At 37.4% G+C, this 22,567-nt stretch overlaps 1 pseudogene; it reads right to left on the bottom strand.

Moving 5' to 3' along the window:
- Positions 1 to 14,341: 14,341 nt before the first annotated feature.
- Positions 14,342 to 18,441, bottom strand: LOC124102330 (short coiled-coil protein-like; annotated as a pseudogene).
- Positions 18,442 to 22,567: the final 4,126 nt, after the last annotated feature.

The following is a 22,567-nucleotide window of genomic DNA, read 5'->3' as shown; positions in this document are numbered from 1 at the left end:
GTTAGAAATGAACTATGTAGTCTTCTTTGCAATGTAGTCTATTTGGTTTTGGTCAAGTTGATAATCATGATCATCTTCTGGGATATCTTTTTAAATTTAAATAGAGAGAGAAACTTTCTTAGGCTCTGATTTAATTTTTAAAATGTCTTATAACATCTGTCATGTAGTATCTCAAAAATTAAAGTACAGCTAGGCATGGTGGTAGAAATTTTCCTCTGACACTCTAGCTTTTGCAAAAATATCTTTTTTTTATGTTTTGCTACCTTTCTCACCAAAATACACAAAAACAACTTATAAAGAACCAATTCTTTCTACTTTTACCCTGTTTATTCAGTCTATATTTATGTCCAGCATAAAATATTTTGTGTTGCTGGAGCCAGATATCAATGATGAAAAAACCTGATACATTCTCTGCATCATGGCAATGGTTCTAGTGAGAGAAAGAAACAAAAAAAAAATAGATAAACCTAATCTAAAATCATATATACCATGTGTACCACCTTCCTAAGACTGCTACAAGAAATTCCTACAAACTTGGAGATTTTAAATAATGAAAATTCATTTCCTCAGAGTTCTGGAGCTAAGTCTAAAGTCAAGCTACAACTGTTCTATGGTGTCTCTGAAGGCTTCAGGGAAAGATCCTATTTAGCTTCTTCCTAGTATCTGATAGGTGCTGGCAATTCTTAAAAGAGTTTTTGGAAAAAAAAAATTAAAAATGTCGCAACACTCTAATCCCTGCCTTCATGGTCACAGGACATTCTCCCTGTATACGTTGTCTGTCTAAATTGTCCTCTTCTTACGGGGATACCAGCAGTTGGATTAGGAGCCACCCTTACCAGTATGACCTCAACTGAATTATTTCTGTAGAAACCCTTTTTCCATATAAAGGGTTAGGACTTAAACAGCCTTTTGTGAGTACATAACTTCTCCCAAAACACCATGCTCAGATAAGCTAATGCTGGGAGTTCACCATCAGTAGACATCTGCTGGGATCTGCAGGCCAGACAAGTTTCTCAAGGAGAGGAGTATATCCCTCTGAGGTGAGATGAGCAGAAGGAACAATCAGTATACATGGGTGGCACCAGCATTGGGCAGCAGGGGTAGAATCCAGGCAGAGGTCAGCACAATCAGTGGCCAAGAAGAGGCCAAGCACCAAGTATCCGAGGAAAGAGAACACAGCTGCTCTCAGGGGAGCATTAAAGCTTAAGACAGGGAAGAGTGACCCTGAGGGGACACCAGGGAACAGGGCTCAGAGTATGGAGTAAAGACTTTGAATACCATAGAAAAAAGTTAGATTTTGTGGTGAGGAAAATAGAAAGTCATAGAGTAAAACCACACACCTTATCTTGCCAAAATGACATAAAATCACATTTAAAAACTGTTCTTTAAAGTAACTCAGAACAATGACATTTTCCCCCACTGAGAGTCTCTTACCCATGTTGAAAGATAAGTTTAGGCACATTCAAATTTTAACAGGTTTATTTCAGTAGACATAAATTCATGTATCTGGCATTAACAAACCAAAATGATTAGGCCACTACCCAGGTAGATGTGAGAGGAAATCTTTATAAGGTAATTATGGAAACAAGAACAGGAAAACATTTGTTTGGTTAAAGTGTAAAATCACTGATTAGATGTCAGCAGTCAGTTTCTGATCAGATGAGGTTTAGTACACCTTCCTGATGAGTTGGGTTTCGGTTTACATACATGAGAGTCAGGGACCTGCAGCTCTCTCATCCTAGTGGCCTCCCTATTAACCATTCTAAATACCACATTAAATCCAGTAGCCTGGGGGTTTACTCCATTCCAGGAATCAAGTAGCTCAGAGACTAATACCTGAAAATCTGAATGGTCCTCTGCTGCTATCTCCACATACTGCCCAGTCGTCTCAGAGATTTCCTGATCTGAGGCTTGGTCAAAACATTGTCCACCATTTTTCCACCTGAGCAGGAGCATTCCCATGCTCCACGTGAAGGGAAGGAAGAAGAGGTCTCCTTCAAGTCTGCAATCTCAAAATATAGATTGAGATACATAGTTATTTGTCCTATGGCAAGCCCATGGGATCTAGGGAATTGAATCTCTGGCTTCGTTACAGCTAATCATTTTTTTAGTGTAAGCCTCCCCACAGATGGCTGTGGTAGGGCAGAGGGTGACCTGGGACTTTCTGGCTCATACTTTTAAAATATTTATTCAATGTTGGGTCAACTGAGACCAAACCAGATGTTCCTTCCTAGACAGCTTCCTAAAGTCTTTCCAGTTCCCTTTACACATTTACCTGCTTGCTCTCACCTGGAGACTTTTCAGGGAATTAAAAGAAAGCCTCTGTTAAATGTCTTTTCAATAGTATATTCTCAATCCGCCTTGGGGACAGAACAAAGGTATTTTGCATGGTGATGTACATGAGTCTTTGGGAGTCTGAGGCAAAATTCTACATTTTTAATCTGGAATGTTTCTCAAAAGACTGTTTTTAAGGCCTATTCCTCAGCTTGGCACTACTGAAAGTTGGTAGAAATCTTTTTTAATTATTTATTTATTTTAAATACATGACAACGGAATGTATTACAATTCATACACATATAGAGCACAATTTTTCGTATCTTTGTATAAAGTATGTTCACGCCAATTCATGTCTTTATACACATACTTTTTTGCATTACAATTCTTATTACACATACATCACCACATTTTTTCATCTCTCTGGTGGAAATCTTTAGAAGGGGGACTTTTACCTCCCTGGAGGTGTGGCTTTCAACAGGACTGTAGGAAGCTCATCACTTCCCTCCCCTCACTTCACCTTCTCTCTCTCTTTCCTTCTTGGAAAACCCTGAGGTGAGCAGTTTGCCTCTGACACATGTCCTTGCCAGCCATAATATACTGGCCCACCACAGGAACAAAAACAAAAAGGCCTAGTGAACACTGACTGAAACGCCTGGAACTGTGAGCCAAAATAAACCTTTCCTCTTTTAAGTTGATTATCTCAGTTCCTTTGTTACAGAAAGGGAAGCTGACTAACACACTCTAGAACAAAGATTTTTTTTAACTCATCAGATTCAGCACTCCTTAGCTTATTACATACATTTAGAATTTCTTTTTATCCTGGAGTGAATTTCCTAAGATTTACTTCATTGCTCTTTGTGCTGGGAATACAAGATTGAGGAATGCATAGTAAGCCACAATGAAAAAACTGAACACAGGGACATTTTATAAAAATCACAAAGTGACTGGATATTTGACAATGATTTATGACTGATTTGCTCCACAGCTTTACCATCTTTATCTGACACATCATTTATATTAGTTAGAAAATAAGAAGAAATATATTTTTAATTTATGGCATATATGAAGATTTATATATTATATTTATCACAACAGATATTAAATATTTTTAATGTTTCTCCTGGTAGTCTGTGATATAAAAATATAAAGAAATCAACATTTGGTTTTTAATCTTTATATCCATCATTTTCAACGAGAGGCTATATGTTCATGTATTTGAGGTAAAAGTGGATGTCAACTTATCTGACTGAACTAGGGGGGTTAGTTCAAGATGTGAGGAAATATGAAGGCTAACTTTTTAGTTTTTCAAAATATCTTGAAGAACAAATGTATACCAGCAGTGAATAAGCATATTTGCCCCATGAAGAAAATGGGTCTTGATATTTATTTATTTACTTACTTATTTTTGTGGTACTGGGGATCAAACCCAGGACCTTGTGCAAGTGAGGCAAGCACAGTACCAACTGAGCTATATCCCCAGCCTGAAAATGGGTTTTGAAAGGAATATAATCTATATTAACTCCAGTAGTAAGTTAAAGGAGTTATATCTCTTTGGTGGTTCTGGTATCATGGGGACAGGGTGATATTAGCTATATTTCTAATAGCTAGAAGAAAGGCTATACTTCCCTTTGGAAGTATGTGTACTTGGTGGATTGCTTAGTCTTTAAGTCTCAATTTTCTCTATTGAAAATAGAAATGGTTATGTTTACCTTTGTGGGCTATTGAGAAATCGCAATGAAGTAGAATATGCACACTCAACAATAGGGACTCAGTACATGGATGTTCACTCTTTCTCCAGTTCCTAGGAGATGAGTGTGCAGCTGAGCACATTGGGTAGCCCATAAATCCTTTGTCTTTCCATCCATCCAACCATTCATCCATCATGTTCTATTCATCTTCTATCCATGTATCTATCTCTATCTCGGTTTTGTCCATAAAACTCCAGAGCAATTTCCATGTATCAAGAGATGATGATGGCTATCGGAAGCAAAGTACCAGTCTGGCTTGGTCTCTGACCTGAAGGAGTTTAAATCTAGTCATCAACACACCATTATAGATACCAGACATATCAGAATGAGTCTACTTTATGGGTTTCTGGAAATTCCAACACAAGAACCCTGATTCTGCTCACCAGGCAAGTCAGCACAAGGGGAGAATCCTGCCAGCCTCAGAGAACTGAAGACCCTGCCCCCTTCTCCCCATGGGGACTGCTGGATACCAGGTTAGTATCTGTATATCTCCAGACTGAATGAATTTTGCCCCCCAGGTGTCTGCTTCCTACCTTTTAAAATAGGGTCACAGATCATCCTTCTCTAAACCCTCTCTGCAGCCTCTTGCAACATGCTTTTCTTCATTGTCATTTCAGTATCTTCTCCCAGAGATGCTGCACTATGTCCTGTGATTCTGGTAGACCCTGGTTTCTCTGACACCTAGATTTTCAGACACTCTCCCTGAAACTCAGTCTCTCCTTTATAGAAACTTTCCTTCTTCTCAATATTAACATTATTGCAGGGCATTGCTGGCTTTTAAATTCCAGTTCTTAATGACTCATGCCTTCCAGCTAAGTGTTCATGTGCTTTTAAAACTAATTAAATGCTCCAGTGATTGTCTGATTTTTGCATGTAGACTTCTGAGTGTTAGCACTTGGGAAGTCATGTCTCCCAGGGATCCTCAACCAGGTGTAGTGCTGCTTTGCTAGTGCTGAGGATGGTGGGCAATTGTTTGTTTGGCTGTCACATCCTGGGAATTTGAAAAGTGCTATGGCATCAGTTGAGGCCTGGCCAGGATGCTTCTAAATATTCTACAATGAGAAAGAGAGTCCCACACAGAAAGATTTACACAGGCCAAACAGGAAGTCCTGCCAAAGATGAGAAAAGCTGCCTTAACCATTCTCCTTTTTTTTTTTTTTATTTTGCTATGAGATGGTGAACCCCAGAAAGAAGGTGAGACTTTTCATCTGGTTAATTAGTAGCAAGTTCGCAACAGAATCTTATTTTCCTGGCATAAAAACTAATTTATTTCTGTGATAGACTATATCAATGCTGAATTTTCACAGTGTATATAGTATTACAGTATCATAATTCCAATAATTGTGTGTTGACTACCTCTAGAGAAAAAGCAACTCTAGTATAAATCTCATATCCTCTCCTCTTCACTGGTCATAGACTCAGTTTGTCTAATCTGCTATTTTTTTCTCCTCATTAATTTTTCTCATATCATGAAACTCTCCTGCACTGGTTTTCCAAATTCTTCCTGTTAACATTTCTGTAAAGGTGTATCCAAGAGAAACTGAATCAATAATGCTTGAAATGTTAATTAAGCACATCCAGGATACATAATGTGGTAAAACAGGCCTTTGTTTGTATTAAGGACACACTTTAAAGTATTTTTTGTGGTATCTAAAGGGGAGTATGTGAGGAAATTTGGGACGAATTTATTAGATCAGAACTTGCCTTGTTAAAGGCTGCTCTCTTAGCACCACTGCATGAAAGAGTTCCTGATGTGTTTATTTTATTTCATTTTTTTTTTTATTTGAGTAACTCCTTCCCATTGAAGGGGGAAGGGACCAAGTGGGGGAAAGCCACTCCCACAATGTTCAGGAGCCAGAGATTTCCACAGAGAAAAAAAAATGCCTACTCATTCTGATATTACAAAACAACTAGTTAATATGTTCCTTTTCAAGGTTGCAGATAGAAATTTAAAGAAAACATATCAGATAGATTTTCTCTCTGCCTCCCCCTCTCTCCCCTCCCTGCCTGTTTCCCTTACTCACTGGGGACTGGCTTTTTCAAGAAACTTTGTGTGGGGTTTTCTTGAATGGAATGCATGCATTAAGACAAATGAAAAACCTCTATTTTGAGCTTTGCTGGGATATGGCTGTGTGGGTTGAAAGGCACCTTTTTAAATGAGCATGCATTTTCTAATATTTTACATTTTAATATTTTTATTATGAAAATTTCTGACATGTGTGAAAATAAAGAGCAGATATAATGTTGTTCTTTGTACGCTTCATCTAGCTTCAAGAATCTTTGATTTATGTGCATACCCACTCTCCTCTTGAAATAGGAAAGGGATTCCACATATCATATATATTTCAACCTTAACTACTTCAATGTGTTTCTCTAAAACATAGAAACTATTTTTTTAAAACTAACAATACACAGTCATATCATTACTAGCTAAAACATTAAGTCTTTAATGTCATCAACTATTTATTCAGTATTCAGTTTTTTTCTCTCCTCCTTTTTCTCCTCCTCCTCCTCCTCCTCCTTCTTCTTCTTCTTCTTTTTTAAAATTTTACTAGGGATTGAACCCACAGGTGCTCTATCACTAATCTACATCCTTAGCCCTCACCTTCCCTTTTTTATTTTTTTTCTTTTAAATCTTCTGAGACAGGGTCTCACTAAATTGCCCAGGCTGGGCTCGAACTTGCAATCCACCTGCCTCAGGCTCCAGAGTCTCTCGAATTATTGGAAGTGTACTACCAGCTACATGTTTCTAATTGTTATATAAATGCCACAAATTTCTTTTTACAGTTCATTTAAGTCAAAATCCAAATGAAGTCTACAAATTGTGAATAGTTCTTAAAATTTATTTCAATGTTTATGTTGTTTCATGAGAAGATCTATTGACAATTTACAGGTCCAATCTGTTACTCTCTTTCTTCAAACTGGCAATTTTTTAAGTTAACAGTTCTTAAGAGGCCACTCAGTAGGAAACATCTCCCGACTGATGCAAGAAGAGCATTTAATACCGTTTCATTGTAAGATTGCCTAAGTCAAAACTTACCTTCACTTCAGTTGCTCCCTAGAGAGCCACCGGAAGGACTCCCTTCTGACCCTGCATTGCAGTAGTGAAACTTGGGCTTCCCTGTCATGATATCAGCTTCTTGGAAGCGTGAATGAGTGAATGAAGCCATGATAGTAAAAAATGGACTTTATAATGTTGAACAGAACCAACTCAACTGAAGCTCCATCTGTCTTTTTTATGGCAGTGTTGGAGGAGCTCCTAGACCATCTTTCTTGGTCCAAATTGTTACTCATTAGCAATATCCTCACCTTGCACCAAACCTGACTCATTGTTATGGGCTGATTTCAAAAATCCTGACCAGACTTATTCCATTCTGTTCAAATACTCCACCTTGGGTGAAGTTAGCCCCCTCCCAAATGGTGCCCACTTCTGTCCCACTTACCTCCCAACCATATTTCTGTTTTGAGAGTACCTGTGTATAAAGACAGACCTCTTCTTCTTCCTCCCTTCTGAAAATGTGACTTTTTTATATACAACCTGGTAATTTTCCACTTTTATGAAATGTGTCTTGTTATTATGATTGCTTCTTCTGCCCCCTCTCCTTTTTGTGTTTTTTAGTTTTATAAGTCTGTCCTTACCTTCAATCAGGGTCGAGATGTAGCAAGAGATTTAGATCTCTGCCTCTCGGCTGTCTGCAATAAAGGTTCCATGTTCTGCTTTTACATTGACCCAGTGAATTATTTAGAATGTGCCACAACATCATGTTCCCAAGGGTGACTGTTTTTGGCTGATTAATAATTGAGAAACTGTGAGAATTAGTGGGAAAAGGAAGAACTAGAAAACTAATATTTATTGAAAATGATCCTGTTATCCCTTTTGATTTATTATATCTTTTTCCTTTTTTATTGGTGTATACTATTTATACAAAATGGTACATTTTATTGTGGTATATTCATATGTAAGTAAAAATGTAATTTGATCAGTTTCACTCCTCGATGCCTCCCCCCCCTCTTTTCTTCCTCCCTGCTGGTCTTCCTGTACCCAAAATGCCTCCCTTCTGTTCTCATGGCATCCCTCTTCCCCGTCTAGCTTTCACATATGAAATAAAACATGATATTTTTCTCTGTGAATCTGACTGACTCCGCTCAAAATTATGGTCTCCAGTTCCACCAATTTTCCTGCGAATGACACAGTTTCATTCTTTCTTATGGATGAATAAAACTCCATTGTATACACACACACACATACACACACACACACACACTACATCTTCTTTATCTATTCATCTATTGATGGACACCTAGACTGATTCCATAACTTGGCTAATGTGAATTATGCTGCAATAAATATGGGTATGCATGTATCTCTAAAGTATGTTGACTTCTTTTGGATAAATATCTAGGAGTGGTCTGGCTAGATCATATGGAAGTCCACTTTTAACTTTTTTTTTTTTAAGGAAACTCCTTACTGATTTCCACAGTGGCTGTGCCAAGTTACATTCTCACCAGCAGTGTGTAAGTGTTCCTTTTTGCCCGGTCATTGACAGCATTAATTATTATGTGTATTCTTGATGATCACCAAACTCGGATTTCATGTAATCTGAGCTTTGTCCATCAGTCTTACTGCCATTCTCCCCACAAGGGAAAAATTATTCAGGGACCACAAAAAGTACCTCTAAGACTTGGAGTTACCAAGAAAGTAGTCAGTGTGGCATGAGGGTAGTCAAGAAGCTATTCAAAACTGGAGGGTATAATTGGAAGGAATTGCTTCATTTTGTAGATTGGTATCTTGAACTTTCTGAGGAGCCCTTACTAAAATGAATTCTGGGAGTAACTAATTTAGGAGCGGTATCTTGATTTTAAATACTACAGGGTCCAAGAGTATGTCTGGGCAGATGCAGGACCCACAGCTCACCATGGAACAATCACTGAAGGCAGTAATTCCTCAAAGAACAGCCCTAGTGTTAGACACAAGCTACTATAAAGTCTTTTTACCCTGAGAAGAGGGAGAAGAGGGACTCTGTCTTTCTACAAATGCCAACTGGAACATTCTAAGTGAGGCCGCCGAGACATTTTGTAGGCAAACCTGTGGGTTTAGTGAAAGGGTCACTTGTAAAAAGGTCAGCAAAGTTTAAGCAACAATGACTCAGGAGACTGATTGGCCCAGTTCCAAACCCATACTGATCCATTTTTATTTTTTTCATCTTGACACTAACACTTGCTTAGAACAATAATCATTAGATCCATCAAGAGCAAAGGTGTCTTTATGCAACCTTCTACTGGAATGTGAGAAAAAGTTTACAGGTAAACTTTATTATAATAAGGATATTAATCAACTAAATATGCCTGTTACACAGGACACTGTAAAAGTTGCGGTTAAAGGGGTTCTTTTTACATCAGCACCCCATGTAACTTCAATGCTACAAAACTCAGCTAGTCAGGCAAAACTTCTAGAATTTTCTGTTCCAGCTTTGGGTCTTGCAGACACTAATAAAATCCTTAGGTTAATTAACAAAACAATGAGGAAAAGGGAAAGACAAAGGACATCCCAGGAAGTTAAAAACAATTAAATAATTATTAGAAATACGGCAAAATAAGAAGACATGGATGGAGTTAAAAACAAAGGTCTTATAGAATACTATCAAAGAGAGCCTCTGCTGATCTCCAACATTAAAGGCTTCCACACAAGTTTTTATTCCTGTTTATTTCAGTTTGGAAATTTAAAAAGTCAGGAAGCAGAAATTGTAAAGATGTAACCTAGAGTGGACCTAGTCAAGAACAAACAAATTACATTTATGTGGGGCTAATTAGGATTGTAATCCAGGAAGACACAGATTCTAAATCTTGAAAATGTGCTCTGAGCTTTACAAAATGGTGTCTGTATTTACTTGTTTGTGAGGAATTGTGACTGGGGCTGGCAAAATTAAGCTGTAAAAAAGGGATGACTTGCACTCTCTGTCTCTGGGTAGTTTAGGGGAAGAGGTCACTTGTACAGAAGGTCAGCAGAGTTTCACCGACAATGATTTGGGAAAACGTGAATTGGCCCAGTCCAAAGATCAGCTTGAATCAAGAAGGCCGCACTGTTCAAAGTTCGGGCTGGGGACCTATCTGTGAGCTGATTAACAATGGCCTCTCAACTCCATTGAGAGCTCAAATCAATGCTACCTTTTTTTTTTTAAACCTTGACACTAATAATTGCTTAGAGCAATAATCAGGTCCATCAAGAAAAGAGCAAGGGTGTCTTTATGCAATCTCTTGCTGGAAGGTGATAAAAGTTTGCAGGTAAACTTGTCACAGTTGCAAAATTTCTTTTCAATAACTTATCTTAAACTCATATTTAATTAAGTAACAGATACTCATTAAACAAGTCATTTCTAAGTAAATTAAAAGCAGGTAAATGGATGGAGTTTGAGAATATCATGCTCAGCGAAATAAGTCAATCCCCAAAAACCAAAGGCAAAAGTTTTCTCTGATATGCAGATGCTGATTCACAATAAAATGTATGTGTGTGGGGGGCCACTAGGGAAGAATAGAGTTACCTTAGATTAGGTAGAGGGGAGTGAAGGGAGGGGAGGGGATATGGGGATGGGAAGGATAGTAGAATGAAACAGACATTATTACCTTATGTACATTACATATATGACTGCATGACCTATGTGATTCCACAACATGTATAATCAGAAAAATAAGGGGCTGGGGTTGTATCGAGTTCAGTGATAAAGCGTTTGCCTAGCATGTGTGAGGCACAGTAACACATAAAAAATAAAGATATTAAAAAAATAAAAAGAGTCTGGGTCTTTTAGGAAAAAATAGGAAAGAAAAATGAGAAATGATACCCCATTTATGTATGATATATCAAGGAGCATAAATACATGCATTCTACTGTCATGTATAACTAATTAAAACAAAAAATTAATAATAATAATAATAATAACAATAAAATTTACTCTGGCATCTTGGTTTATTCTTTGACAAGGGCGAGAGGCGGTGGCCACTTGGGGGATTGAACTCAAGAGCACTTTTATCACTGAGCTGCATCCTCAGTTATTTTTATTTATTTACTTTTTAGTTTTGAGACAGAGTCTCTCTACATTGCACAGACTTGTGATATTCCTGCCTCAGTTTCCCAAGAGTCTGGTTACACGGATGTACTACCGCGCCCCAGGGATGAGGGAGGGCATCTTGTTTTTATACGAAATACAGAAAACTTAATATACTTGGGTATGTTGATAAATATGAAAAAAATCTTCTTAGGAGGAAGCACATACTTTTAGAAGTTATAAAGTTCTGTTAGTCTTCAGAATGCTGGTTAACAATTGCAAAGGATTAAAATTCTAGTTAATATATGTAATTAAAGTCAGAGATAATACAAGAAATAAGGAAAATAAGATGCATTTTTGGAAGGAAAGGTATGGAGAAGGCACAAAGAGGTGGGTTTTTAGTGTTATTGTTAGGATCAAGAGCAATTCTGTCTTGACTGAAAGTTGTTTCAGAGTGAATGAAGCAAAGAAGGACTGATTGGATAAAACTGGCATTGTTGAGGCATGCATTGTGAATGAACTCCATAAGATCAACCCAAGTCAGATTGCCTATGACAACTTATTTAATAGACAGTTTTCACAACTTAACTGTAGAAACAAAATTCACACACAAATGAATGTAAATTCAGTGTTAAACATGAACATGCAGAGAGCCTGGATAATCACTTGGTCTTTCCTGAGTTTAAATCTCCCATTATAGGAAGTTCTGCATTTCACAGCACATTATGAAGTAGACAGAATGATACAAACTATGAAAAAATATCACTGTGGCAACTCTTCTAAAATTGCTGTTTATAGAAGGATTTTGGTCAATTGCCATATTCAATGCATATTCTGTGGTTATATCAAAACTTTCCCATGAAGAAAGGGCAATGTTATCACAGCAGCAGAAGGTTATTAGAAAAATGTTCTCTTCAAGAAGGATTCCTGAAGAAATCTACAGTGATAAAGGTGTTTGTGTCACTGGAAAAATCGTAAAACAGTTCAATAAGGGATTACAAACACAGCAGCATTGGGCAATGCTAACTGAACCAACTGAATTACTTTGGTCAAAGGTGATGCAGATTGTTTGCCATCTGATCCACTCCCAATGGAAAACATACATTGTCTTTTATGAAATAATCACTAGGAGACCTGTACCCCTAATAATAATAATACCCCTTCCTAAACTCTTGATTTGACTAAATGCTACACGTTTTTGATGCATTACCCCAAAGTATATTTTTATCAGGCAAAGTAAGTTTTCCTAACCAAAAATGAGAACAATTAAACCATTCACAATCTAGAAACTGGAGGCTGGGTATTTTTTAAAATATTTTTTATTTGTTCTTTTTACATACATGGAGTATAACTTATTCTAATCAGGATTCCATTTTTGTGATTGTACATGATGTGGCGTTTCACTGGTGGTTTATTCATATACGAATGTCGGAAAGTTATGTCTGATTCATTCTACTATCTTTCCTATTCCCATCTCCCCTCCCTTCACTTTATTCCTCTTTGTCTAATCCACTGAACTTCTACTCTTCCCTCCTCCCCCTTATTGTGTGTTAGCATCTGCATATTAGAGAGAACATTTGGCCTTTGTTTTTTTTGGGGGGGGATTATCTTGTTTCATTTAGCATGATAGTCTCCAGATCCATCCATTTACTGACAAAAGTCATAAAGTCATTCCTTTTTATGGCTGAGTAATATTCCATTGTGTATATATACCACATTTTCTTTATCCATTCATCTGTTGAAGGGCACCTGGGTTGGTTCCATAACTTAGCTATGTGAATTGAGCTGCTATAAACATTGATGTGACTGTGTCACTGAAGTATGCTAATTTTAAGTCTTTTGGGTGTACATCAGAGGCTGGGTCTTCTAAAGATGACTTCAGAGAAAGACTACTCATATACTTATTGGAAAGACCAGACTAAATTCTTACCACCCACATTGCAATAAAGCTTCAAGGTTTTGAAGCTAGGTTCCATATTTTACAACTCAAAAGCTCCTTGCCAAACTCTTGCATCTGTACACCTGTTGAAGATTATAAGGTAAAGCTAACTAGGGAAGTTTCACCTAAGGAGCAGGTGGCATCCTAGATGTGGACAGCTCTCCCAAGATCATGGATCATAGATTTCACTACAAACATAAAAGTCTTTCCTCTCTTACTTGTTTATGACTACCTCCTAACCCCATATGATAATGTTGTAATTAGAATTATACTATTAATAGCTTCGGTGGGTAACTTGATAAAATACTGGTTCTGTCATGCCAAACCTAGACTTTACATGATATAAGGAATCCTTTAGTTCATTGCTAAAGTGGTTAACTTTAGCAATATCCCCAGTGCAACTGTTGTTCAAGTTACAATGAATGCTGCAATTTGTAGAACCACTTGTTCTCACTTCCTGTTTTAATCTAACCCACTCACAGGAATCAAGAACCCAATGAGTAAGTACTTAATCAACACAGGTTGGCACCAAAAGCCCAAAAGGGTTTCTTGCAAACTGACTTTTGTACCAGGGTACTATAGCACTATTTTAACCTGTAATAACTTACAACCTTATGCATGGGCAACTTCTGCCTTGATGGATAGAAGATGAAGGGCCAATGAAGGCTAAAAATTTTAAAGATAACTGCTTCATAATTGGTCAAAAACAAAATGTTGGTCCATTCTTCTTAATCCACATTATAGGTTAAAGAGAACATTGCCAGGTAGTGTTAACTGTTTTGGACGGGCACCATTGGTTAGGTTCTTTTAAAACATGGGTTCGAATACATAAAATGAGGCAATTATTAGAAATTTATCACTCACTATAAGCTCTGTAGCACACTTAGCAGACTACCACAAAGACAATGATGACAATAGATATCCTTAAATTTTCTTGCTAAAGTTGTACTAGATAATAGAATGCTCTAGATTACATACTGGCTAAATAGCAAGAAATCTGTACAGTTGCCAAGACTTTTTGTTGCATATAGAGATAGATATCAGGTATTGTGGGGACTCACTTGTAAAAATGAATAAGAGGCTGTTTGGTGAAAGTGAGTTAGATTCCTTATTGGGTCACTCTCTTTGTTCTATTCAACTTTAGTTGGTCTGGTTAGTGGGGACCCTGACTAGGGGGATTCTCCAAACTCTCAGTATTACCCTGTGATAGTTGTAATAATAGTCTCCCCGGTGAACCGTGTTCTCTCAAAAGTTTTAAATGTTCCCATGCAGCCATTCAAAGAATGTCAAATGGTCTCTCTTGAACTAAAACAACAAAAATTCAAAGAAATGTGAGACTATAAGGAGCTTGTAACCTGTGAAAGACATGTTGAGATTGGAAACCCAAAATGATGGTAACTAAGATTAGCACTAATGCTCTGAATTTTACCTAGGTGATAGCCTGACCCAAAAGGAGGAACTGTTAAATGAAATTATGGGAAGCCATTGAGTTGGCCTACACTCCTTCCCTCCCCGGGCACCAATGGACCAGACCAAACCAAAATGAGGTCAGTCATGCTGAAGGCCACATATTTGAAAAGAAACTTTAAGGAAGCAGATGTATCTCAGACAGTTTTTCCAGAAAACAGAAGATTCTAGTCTGACTGAGTCTGCATAATAACAAAGTCCCCTCTTGTTTTAACCGATATTATAACCTAATATAAACAGGGGTGGGTAACCATTCAGTTTTTTAGTGTTCTGCCTCCTTGTTCTCATCTGTTATTGCCCAGTGGGAGCCAAGACTAAATAAGATGTGTGAATTCCATACTTAGACCAAATAAGTCCATTTACCATGGTAATAGAAAATTATATAAAACTCCAAAGTTGCTAAGAGATATACTGATAGAGTTTTATAGACATTGCTTCATCTATCAACATAGCAAAGAACCACAGAATGAAAATTGGTAGCTCTAATAATGGATGTGACTAATTGTAGCACGAGTGTAACTAAAACCACACAGGAACTATTACCAAGAGTTTCCCCCAATCTTGGGTTCTTTTTCTCTAAAATAGTGCCAACAATGACACCAGAGAATAACCAGAGGGAGTGACTAGCCTTAATGCAAAGGACAGGGGGCGGGAGGGGGCGGGGTGGGACCAGGAGACTCTACAAAATTTCAAAGCAAGTCTCCTCTCTCTCCAGAGCAAACAAAAGGAGTCAGATTATGTAGACCTACAGGGTGGGGTGGTATGTTGGCTAATTTTTCATCACTGTGATCAAAATACCTGATAAGAACAACTTAGAGGAGGAAACGTTTGTTTTGTGCTCACAGTTTCAGAGGTCTCAGTTCATGGTTGGCTGACTCCACTGCTCTGGGGCTAAGGTGAAGTCCAACGTCATAGGGACTGCTGTGGCAGAGGAAAGCTGCTCAGCTCCTGGAAGCCATGAAGAAGAAGGAAAAGGAGGAAGAGGAGGAAAGAAGCCAGAAATAAGGTATAATTACCAGGGGAACACTTCCAGTGACCTATCTCCTCCAGCCATACCCACCTGCTTACGATTACCATCTAGTGGACCCTTCAAACTATTAATCCATAAAATGAGAGTACAGCTCTTATGATTGAAGAACTACCTAAAAGTACCACACCTGAACCTTCTGCATTGGGGTCCTGCTTTCATAACAGGGGATTTTTGAGAAAACATTCCAGACCCAAACTATCACAGGAGAGACCAGAGGGCAGACAAATAGGCAGAATATTCATGACTTCTCCAGAAAGATGCCACTTTTGTCTCCAAGAGTTTCTTTTTTCCCTCCTTGCTTGACCATATTTGGTTTCTTCATGGGGTTGTCATAGAAATTGTAAACTGTCATGACATTAGCAGTCAGGAGTTTTTGAAAATGCATCAAAATGAAGGTTTGAGGGCAAACGCCAGTCAACATGGAGTCCAACCTGCTTAGACTGGTTTATTTTCCATAAGCCCAGCATTCTATTTGCAGACTCCTTGGTCACATATCATGCTTTTCTCTAGTATCCAGGTGAAGTCCCATGTCTTGTACACAGATTAGTCATCCTCAGTCCATGTGATGATCACTCAGGAGAGCTTGAGGCAGGAAAAGGGAAAACCGATGTCAAGGCAAGGAGAAGGGAAACTGGAGGGACTTGGAAGTGGCTTGGTAACATATCCTAGTTTATTTTCACTCCTCATTCTTGAGGATTACTAAAGGATGAAGATCAGTCTCATGAATCTGATTCAATCTGAACATAGTAGCAACAGAATCAAGGGACCCTATAGAGGAGTAAAAATATGTACTTTGATGACTCTCTTCCTGAGTAAGCCCTGATCCTTGATGGCTGTTTTTTTCTGACTCAGGATATCAACTTTAGGGTGCACAGAAATTTTTTACTGACTGTTCCTCTGAGACATAAGAGCTTAGTCATTTTTAAGAAGACACTGGTTGAAAGCCTCTCATGACCACCATTTTCACATAGAACTACTATAATTTAAAAGATATTGACTTAATCAACCGAATAAAATGCAGGGTCTTAAAAAAAAAGAAGTAAAAGTACTGCCAGCCAAGCGTGGTGGCACAAGCCTATACTCCCAGCGACTCCGGAGGCTGAGTCAGGAAGATTGCAAATCCAAAGCCAGGTCAGCAACTTATCAAGGCACTAAGCAACTCAACGAGACCTTGTTTCTAAATAAATATAAGATGGGCTGGGGATATGGCGTTGCCGCAGTCTGGCTGGGCACAAAATCACGAGCCACTCAAGCAGGAACAAACTTTATTTTTTGAAACTGCCGCCAATGTCCAGTATGCGCCTGGGAAGATTTTCGATCCACCCACGCGGCCTCCTCCCGGAACCGGAACCGCCAGCGTGAGCTCCTCCCCGGGAACTCCCTCCTACTGTACTTCCCCAACCAATGGGAACTCTCCAGGAGTCCCCTAGCAGGCCGAGGTGAACAGGAGTCCAATATCCATATGAATGCAAATCTTAACATAATCATATCATCTCAATGGCTAGCTAGCGTCATCTTTCAACCAAAAATGCCATGCATCATATACTTGGCTCTTAGCATGGCTTAATGGTTAAATGCCCTGGGCTCAATCCCTGGTACTCACCCAAAAAATATTACCAATTATCTAATGATGATACATGAAAAATTCTCCCATGTATTTATGATTCTAATACTAATATACTCTCTCGAGGACTTTTGCAATAGCTGATCTGCTGGGTAAACATCTACGAGACCACACTGCAACTAGTCTCCCTAACACATGGTTTACATAAAATCATTCAAACTCAATCCATTTTTGTATCTATTTCCCAAAAGATCTATTCGGCCAGAGAGAACATAAATGTGGAGTGAAAGCATTTGGAGTTGACTACTATTACTTACCAAGTTCTTTTATGCCCTATTTCAATTTTTCCTCAAGATTTTCTCTATTTAACACACATATGAGCAGAACTCCTATCTCTTCAGATGCAAACTGGGTTATTTTGTGCAAAAGGAAATTTTTAACAAATCTTCCCAAAATGAATCCATTTTTATAGCCTCAGTCTGTCTTCAGTTGATTAAAAAGAAACCAGCAATTCTATCTTATTATTAAATATCATAAGACAAGCCCTAGCTAAGAAATTATCTTATTTTGGTTAAGTTTTAACAATTAGAGTTCAGATCACTCTCATAAGTAATTAACTGAAATTACATCTACAAATGGAATTTTTTTTTTTTTTTTTTTTTTTTTTTTTTTTTAGTGGAAGGGAAATGGGAAGGAAGAGATGAATGGAGAAGGGTCAGAGGCTGGTGGACACGGCACATGAAGCTATGCATTCAGTACGTGAATTTGGTCACTTTTTCTTGTGTATTTTACTAAGCCTATAATAAAAGACCTTCCTAAAACTATATATCAAAGCAAATTTGATTAATATTCATCTTCAAGTCTCATAAATATATGTAATTCTAATTATAAAGTCTCTAAATTTGCACATTTTCATAAATTAACATAATACACGAACTCGTGGAAGTCTCTTGTCAACAGTTATTTTTTCATATGTCTGCCATAAATATTTCATGAAGCCACAAACAAAGGTACTGTAACTTTTGAAATTTATCCAAGTTTTAAAGCAATTTCATAAAAACATAAAGAGAATCAGTCTTTTTTTTAACGTTCTTTTTGCTTTTTGTGTCAATTGTTTGAAAAACACTAGAAGCAGACATAAGGTTTCCTATATATCATCCAAGGACTTGGTGTTCTGATTTTAGCTTCAGATTTTCTTCTGTAACTGCATCTGCTCTTGCAGAGAGATCTTTAAGTATGTGTAGGAGTCCCAGCACTTGATAATTACATCATGTTTTTCCCTGAAGTTCCACCTGATTTTCAGCATCAACTACACTCAGGGCAGCATTCATCATCTTGGGCAATAAACTTTTAGGCCTTGGATGTAAAATTTTTGGTGAATGTTCTTCTGTGTGAGGCACCAGGAGCAGGTGGAATCAGGAGGAAGCCTCAGACTGGGACACCTGGACAAACTGACCTAGTTTTGTCTTTTCTTTTTCCAGTTTAAAAAACTCCAATCATTGTAATTTAGGACAAGAATTTATTTTACCATACAAAATTACTTTTTATCCAAAAGCATTCTCCAAAATATATCTTCATATTTTTTATATCTCTTTTTTTCCTACTAGCAGGTTCTTTTATTTCTTTTCCCTTTTCCTTTTTTTAAAAAAAAATTTGAAACAATTCTTACAAAATTGTTTAGTTTAGACAAATAACTCCTTTTAAAACTAAGATAAAATACTTGGCTTTGTGTAGTCTTCTTCATCAAAGTATTGCTTACCTCTTTGTATTCTTTGCATATAGAATTATACAAGTTCACTAGAATGTTAACTCTTAGTAAAACTGTATTTTAATGAAGACCCAGGAAGAACACAATCATAAACTGTTTTGTTATATATCAACAATTTATGAAAAAATATTTACTAGGTCCAAATATATTGTTTTTTATAGGCTTTAAGAAGCCAGGAATACTTGAACTTATATTTAGTAATTGATGTTTCTGTACTTTAATTTATTTACAAATGACTCAATGTTTTATGTGTGTCTATATTTATAACCACTTATCCCTTTATATTTATCTAATTTACTCATTTTAACAGCTATTATTTTTCTTAATTGTCACATTATAATTACACATAACAGTGGACTACATTGTGACACATACGCACAGGTAACCTAACTCAGTCAATTTAATTCCCCAGTATATCCCCTATCCCTCCCCCAGTTCACTTCCTCTCAATCTACTGGTCTCTCTTCTACTTTCCTGAAATTTCCCCCAACCACTCTTTTTCCATTTTTTTTTTTTCTCTCTAGCTTCCACATATGAGAGAAAACATATGGCCCTTGACTCTCTGATTCTGGCTTGTTTTGTTTAACATAATGCTCTCCAAGTCCATCCATTTTCCTGCAAATAACATAATTTTATTCTTCAACCATTTATCCACTGATGGACTCCTAGGCTTACTACATAACTTAGCTAGTTGTGAATTGCCCTCTTATAAGCATGAGTACACACGTATCACTATAGTATGCTAACTTTAATTCTTTTGGATAACTACTGAGGAGTGGTATAACTGGGTCACACAGTGGTTCCATCTGTAGTCTTTTGAGGAAACTCCACACTGATTTCCAAAGTTTACTAATTTATATCCTCACCAACAGTGTATAAGTGTTGCTTTTCCTCGACATCCTTACCAGTATTTATCATTATTTATCTTACTGATGATTAACTGGAGTGAGGTGAAATCTTAGTGTAGTTTTGATTTGAATTTCCCTGGTTGCTAAAGATGTTGAATATTTTTTTCCACATGTTTATTGGCCATTTCTATGGATTTCTGTTTAGTTCATTTGCCCATTTGTTGATTGGGTTATTCTGTTGGCAGTAAGTTTCTGAGATCTTTATATATTCTTGGTATTAATCCTCCATCAGAAGAGTAGCTGGCAAGGATTTTTCTCCCATTCTATGGGCTCTCTCTTAGTTCACTTGTTTCCTTTTCTGTCATTGTTTGTTTTTAATGGAATGCCATGCACATATTGATTCTTGGTTTTATTTCTTGGGTTTTAGGAATCCTATTGAGCAAGTTGTCACCTCTGCCTATATGGTGGACTTTCTTCTAGAATTTGCAAAGTGTCTGGTCTAATTCCTAGGCCTTTAATCTATTTTGAGTTGACTTTTGCAAGGTGAAAGATAGGGATCAATTTCATTCTTCTACATTTAGATTTACAGTTTTCCCAGCACCATTGGTTAAAAAAATAAAATAAACTCTGTGTTTTCTTCTATGTTATGTTTTAGCACCTTTGTCAAGAATTAGAAAACTATGTCATCTAATTCATGTAAGTTCGTGTCTGTGTGTTTCTTCTACTCTGTGTGGGTTTGTCTCTGTGTTTTCTATTCTATTCCATTGATCTATGTGTCTGTTTTTATGCCCATACCATGAACAGTTATTTTTAAATTACCCAAGAAAGCCAAAACATCAGACAAGCATAATTAACATTTTAAGGTTTTTTTTTTTTTTTTGGTAAAGAATTCCAAAAAGTTACTGTACTAACAACATAGAAAGCAACAGACATTGTATCTTAAACATTTAACAGAGATAAATATAATCTTTATATTTAGCAACATAGGCAAAAACATGTTAATGACTTTAAAGACATCTTTACTTTTATCTTACCAAATTTAAATTAACTCATTTGTCAAAGTTAGGTGAACTAAAGGCATTCAGGCTAAGGTAACAGCTTGAATTTATATGAATGTTCACTTATTCTTAGATCTATTTAAATGGCATTTCTTGGATTCTTTTTATCATGTAAACATATCTTATAACATGTACTTGAAGGTAGCACACATAAACATACCCACATAATCCAAGATCATATAATCTTTATGCTAAAAATTTTGCCTAAAGCGGAATATTATAACAAAACAAATTCAATTTATAAAAAGAAATTTGAATCCAAATTACATTTATGACAACATGAAACAATTTAAGACCTCCTAAATTATAAGGTTCTTATTAATAAGTCTTATGTAAGCCTTAGAACCAAATTTTTAGCAAAGTTATTTGGATTTTTTAGGCTATGCTGTTCTAAAAAGCATCCTTGTTTTGGTTAATTGCCATAAAATTGAACATAAGAGATATCCTCCCATCTTTTCAACTTCTAACAATAGAGTCTAGCTGTAATATGGTTCTTTAACTTATTAGAACCATATTCTGGCCTCTAAAGAGATGCTAAGTAATTTGCAGAGACAATAGGAATAATGGCTTGAGGACATCTTGGGGATTTGCAAGACCACACCTATTGCAGGCTCAAGAATGTGAAAAGGAAAATTCGTTTGAGAAGAGATCCTGGAGGCACCCTGCTTGCAAGGGGAGGGGGGGCTAGGAATTTGTTTCATTGTGTTCAGCTGCCCAGGCACTCAGAAGCTGTTGCAGCCGTGATCCAGGGAGTCCAGCATCTGCAGGGGCTGGTGGAAGACCTTGGCATTATCCCTGTGGTGCTGAATCAGTAGGAATTCAGGATGCAGGAGTTAAGAGGGCATAGAGGCTTCCACAGAGATTTCAAAGGAAGGCTTGGGAGAGCAGGCAAAATGTAGCAGAGTTAGAGTCCCTGTGGGCTGCTCCTGAGAGGGTGATGTGTGGGGCTGTGAAGGTGAAGCCATAATTAGAATAGAGACCCCAGGAATTAAGAGATGTCGGTAACATGGTCTGGCTACTGAGGGAGGCTGCTGGCTTCAGAGAAAGCCAAGATAAGAGAGAGGCCATGAAGGCTGCAACTGACAAGGTCAACGGAGTAGGGCTGTTAAAGCCCTTCAGAGGGCCCATCTCACCACCGTGTGTTCTAGATGCTGTATGTGGAGTTTTCCACTTGCCTGCCTGGGTTTTTGTCATGTTTGGGTTCTCTTTCTTCTTTCTGTGCCCCTTTTCCTCCATTTGGGAATGGGAATGTTTACTTTGTGCTGTTGTATATTGGATATATGTGACTTGCTCTTGACCATCACAGGAACTCACAGCCAAGAGTTTGCCTAGAGTCTAAGATGAAATATTAGACTTGAACTTTTGGGCAATACTGAAACTGTTAAAACTACAGAGATTCTCGGAGGTGGATTTTGCATTATGAAATGGACAAGAGATTTTAGGAGCCAGGAACAGCTTATTATGGTTTGTACATGAGGTGTCTCCCAAATCTCCTGTGGTAATGCAGGAATGTTCAAAGGTAAAATTATTAAAAAGTGTGATCTAATCAGTCCATCCTAGTTTAGATGTACTCAGTAGTAACTGTACACAGTTGAGGCATGTCTAGTGAATATAGGTCACTAGAGACATGCCCTAGAAGAATTTATCTTTCTTGTGGCCCTTTCTCCCACCCCGTTTTCTCACCACAATGAATGAATTAACACCACTCCATTACACACTTCCACTATGATGTTCTGCCTCATCTTGGGCCCAGAGCAATGGAGTCAGCCCACTGTAAACTAAAGCTGCAAAACTCTGAGCTATAATAAACTTCTTCCACTAAGTTGTA

This window comes from Marmota monax, unplaced genomic scaffold (genome assembly GCF_021218885.2).
Source record: "Marmota monax isolate L192 unplaced genomic scaffold, Marmota_monax_Labrador192_F-V1.1 WCK01_AAM20220418_F8-fsc00191, whole genome shotgun sequence".
NCBI classification, from domain to species: domain Eukaryota; kingdom Metazoa; phylum Chordata; class Mammalia; order Rodentia; family Sciuridae; genus Marmota; species Marmota monax.
The sequence above is the reverse complement of the archived record's forward strand: the minus strand, read 5'-3'. Positions and strand labels throughout refer to the sequence as shown.